Consider the following 4,959-nt stretch of genomic DNA (forward strand, 5'->3'; position numbering starts at 1 on the left):
TGTTGATGTTTGACAATCAACAGTGTGATTGCTAACAACATTTATTTTTGTCTTTTTTAGTGTGAGCATTAGCTCGGATGCTTCTGTGTAAAACTTTCCGAAAACAACAAGTTCAGTAGTTCTATTGATGAGTCTTTTATAGCCACATAAAAAGATATGGATAAAAATGACCATACACGTCTTATGAGATTGATAATCTGTGTAAATCATCGTTCTATTTGAGGCCAAGTACAGAATGTCTGATAGTCGGGGAGTTTGGAACGATAGCCGTCTTCCATTTATACTAATAGTACCTTCTTCACTGAGTTTAGAAACTTTTTTCTTCAATATTCAATTGGTTATACCGACTCAACTCCATATGTCGTACTTCTTTTTCGAGGAATACACTCGTTGACTGAGCTGTTGCTTCTAATCGTATCACATTCAACAGACGATTCGTGAACTGGTCGGATGTGATATAACTCTGTTTTACGAGAGCCTATGATAGGGTCAGTCACAAATATCAATTACCGCGAGCCCTCAAATGTCCTGTAACGGCCGAGAATAAGGAGACTCTCTTTCCCTCTTGAGACTCTCACGTAGTCACTCAATAAAGACATTTCAAGGAAGGTCCTACTGACTGCCTTCTCTCAACGATAGTGTTGTTTACGAGATTGAGAAAACGAAAAGAGAATGTCCGACGCTTTAACCGGGTTGGTGAACATAGACGATTCACGTAGAGTATTTGGAAAGCATGGATTCCAAACCGGTAATTCACATGAATCTGATGATCCTGATCGAAAAAATAACTACGAACCTATTATTAATCTTCGGCTACCATCGGACTTAATCTCCTAACGTTGGTCCAATGCCTTGTGGATTAGATCTCTAGGTCGAACGCACCCACTCAAAATCCAAGCGATGAGAACTGTTAGAAAAACTACCCAAGCTTTAATTCCCATTCACCCAAATCGTACTCAGAACTTTTTGTTAATAATCGCTTTCCTTTTACGTTGAGTCATTTGTTTATTATTTTATTCCTATTTCATAGATTTCGTCATTCTTCAACTCCTTGAGCAGCTCGCCTATGGTGTAAACCCTGACAGGTTACAGTCCGGATGCGATGAATGATGATGTACCTGCGCATGCAGAAATATATATTATTATTATTATTTGTACAACCAGTTATGTGTTGTTCTATGAAGACTGCATTCGACGGATATTGTGGTACTAGCCGGAGACTTGAATGCTAAGGTCGGTCGTCTGGGCACAGAGTAAAGTGGTTTAGGTAGGTGGCTGATGGGGAATTGTTGGTCACTAGTCAAATAACGGCGGTGACCGTCAACTGGCGCTTTGCGCAGACAACGACCTGCTTCTGTCTGGCAATAACTATCGTCACAGTCATCATCGATGTGCTACCTGATGTCCTCACCTTGTATCTCAACCCTGGTTTCAGAATGATGACATCGCGATCAGCTACCGCTGGCTTGATTGTGTACAAGACTGTCGCTTCTTTTGGAGTACCTATTTGGACTCTGATTATATCCTTGTTTGCACCTATTTCACCTTACTTTTTAGTGGCCAACGAATTCATCGTCCCAAATGGATCGATGTCACTAAACAGATTGCAGTTTCTGTTGCAACTAAATATCAAAGTGAGCTAGATTCAAGTTCGACTAGCTACCATTCCACTGAAAAGTATAGATGAGAATTGTTTGCGATTGCATGACGCTATGAAAATGACGAATAAAGTCGCTTGTGGCTACGCGAAACGTTCCGCTATTAAGCACTGGGTTTCTACAGGTTACTTTCAACTCATTGAGGCACGAAGTTCGCTACGTAATGAAATTTTGCAAAGCTTGCGTAAGGACCTGATAGTCGGAGCGTGTTTACTAGTTGAAAGTAGCAACCACATCTGGTAACTGTCGGAAGCTCTTACAGCTCATCCGCATCACCGTCAGCAGGATGTCTGGTGTGAGTGAAATAATTTGTGAAGCTGAACGGATGTCAGTCAGTAACATCTACCGACGCCTTGGACAATGGTCAGAGTTTTGTGAGAAACAGTTTAACTGGTCTGATGTCCCAGCCACGTCGGAAGGACTGCCCTACACTCCATGATCTGTGATAGCTGATCCACCTTACGAGGCGGAAGTCGACAAGGAACTTCAACTCTTGAAGCTCCACAGGTCACCAGGCTCAAGCGACTTACTTTCGGCCCTTTTTAAAAATGTTGGTAACTTTCTGGTTAAGAAACTGACTGAGTTGTTCACAAAGATCTTGCAATTAGAGAGTATCTCAACTACGTGGAGTGACTTGATAGTTACCCATATCTTCAAAAAAGGGTTCACGTCGTTTCTACAACAACTGTCGGGAGACACGTCCACTTGAGATTGCATCCAAACTATTGGCGTCCGTCATACATTGTAGGTCGTTAAAAACTCGAGAAAGATTGACTCGCGAGGCTGCTTTTCATTGTGGTCGAACATATTTTGATCTTATATTCACCCTCCGCAAAATGTCAGAACATCGTGATTACTGTTCTGTGAGATTATCCGTCCGAAAAGTTTATTAATATCTTAGAAGTTATACACACAAACACCTTAGGTAGAGTGAGGGCATACAACCACCTCTCTCCACTGTTCCATTCGATTAGTGGGATTAGGCAGGTTTGCCCAATCTCACCATTCCTCTTCAACTTTGCTATTCTGGAAACAGCTTTGATGGATGTAAATGATGGCAGTGTGCGTCTGCTGCGGATGATATTGTCTTACTGTGCGATAATGCCCAAGGCATGCAATCCGCACTTAATCAGTTGGCAATCAGTGTCCGTAGGTATGGTATGTGCTTTGCACCTTCCAAGTGCAAAGTACTTCTACAAGACTGGCAGGATTCCAATCCTGTACTCACCCTGGATGGTGAGCAGATAGACGTAGTCGAGAAGTTCGTGTATCTGGGTAGCTGCATGCGTGCTGGTGATGGTGTGAGTGATGAGATCAATGCACGTATAGTGAAAGCCAGAGCGGCTTATGCCAATCTGGGCCACCTTTGGCGCCTTCGTGATGTTAGTCTGGCTGTAAAAGGTCTGATCTACAACGCGTCGGTGAGAGCAGTTTCGCTCTATGCTTGTGAAACCTGGTCTCTCCGAGTTGAGGATGTTAGACGACTTTCTGTTTGATCATCGTTGTCTCTGAAGGATTGCTGACATCCAGTGGCAACATCATGTCAGTAATGCAGAGGTTCGGCATCGTGTGTTCGGGCGCAGAGATGATAATGTAATTGTTGTCACCATCTTGAAACACCGACTTCGGTGGCTTGAACATGTTCTATGAATGTCGTCCCAGACAATTCCACGTCGTGCATTATTTGCCGACTCTGGGACTTGTTGGAAGAAGCGGAGAGGTGGTCAGTCTATGACGTGGTGTTGGGGAAAGAAATTTGCAAAGGGTTGGCTTCTGTTGGTCCTTCACGACCCATTGGTTGGAGTCTTAGAGATGGTACAACAGTGACTGTAGACGTTATAAAATATGGCTCAGGATAAATGTTTGTGACGATCCTGCAGTAATATTTTTTCGCCTTATTTGAAATATTACTTTCTGATTGCACTTTTGCCAAGTGACCTGACTCTCCAATCATTATAACCACTATTATAATCATTTCGCTCTGATACACTAGTTTTTGTCCATTGTCGTTCTTCTTTTTATTATCCACACTCCATATTCTGTATTTGATCACAACCTAAATATTATTGACTGGTGCATATGATTTGATATCCCTTTGTTTCATTGCATATGTGTTTAAATAAAGAATTAATTATGATCAGTCTATGTTGTATCCGTTTTTGTGCTAGGATTTATTACCGTCTTGACTTACACACGTGACTTTCCCCAGCAAGTATTTTCTGAATCAAAACTTTGCTGACAATGTTGATGTTTGAGGGTTTCCAAACAAAGTGAAAGTTTGTTAGGTCAAGACGATCTGATACAACTACAATGTTGGGCGAACAACAGACTTACGTTCAATACTAGAACACGTAGTCTATTTTAGATATGTTTCAGACTTCGCAAACAATTTAGATGGTTTCCTCATCCAATGGTGTTCAGAAGGGAAAAAGATTTAGGAGTCATAGCTCGTTATGATCTAAAGTATTACTCTGTAACAAAAAGGTTTTTCAAGTAAACCATGCTCTGAAGACATTGAATAAGCGTTCTGCAGTTTTGGCATAAGAAGCTCTCATTTAATCGTTAGCGCTTTTATCCGACCACATTGAGAGGATGGAAATATAGCGTTTCCTCCCTCCCTCCAGAAGGATAGGAACACATTGGAACGTATATAAAGTGGAGCTACAACGTCTTCATGAAGAATCGAATATAAAATTAGCGGAGGGTTCCTGAAATCACTGGATTACAACGCAGTAGAGTGTAAGAGTCTCACAACCGACGAAATGACTTGTAGCATGCTAACACATCCCACGAGATACCTACTTAATCTCAATCTCAATACAAAACTTAGGTACAACACTCAGAAATTAAAGGTGCGACACAATAAACTGAACCGTGATCACACTTTCTACTCTTTACGAGCGTTCAACTTCCGGAATCCGCTGTCGGCTGCGGTAGTGCAACTAACTCCTTAGGAGTCCTTCAACAGGGAGCTTGATGTATTCTCAAGGACTTATGACAGTGTTTCATTATAATTTGTTAATAATCTAGCGGCACCAGCCCCTCGCTGCTCCCAGGTGCTGTACACATTTGGAGGTAGCCTCTTCTATCCCGCCCACAATCTTTTGAAATATTTGAACTGTTGTGTGTCAGTGCACAGAAAATTACCAGGATATATCAAATCAAATTAACTAAATGTAAACCTATGGAAAACTAAGACATTATGTTAATTGTAGACATCTTTAAGATCAACTGTGTCTTGAAAATAGGCAACTTAATTCTATGGTGTAAAAGGTCATTTTGTTCTGTCGTTTGAAAGTGT

The sequence above is a fragment of the Schistosoma haematobium genome, chromosome 4 (assembly GCF_000699445.3).
Source record: "Schistosoma haematobium chromosome 4, whole genome shotgun sequence".
NCBI lineage: Eukaryota > Metazoa > Platyhelminthes > Trematoda > Strigeidida > Schistosomatidae > Schistosoma > Schistosoma haematobium.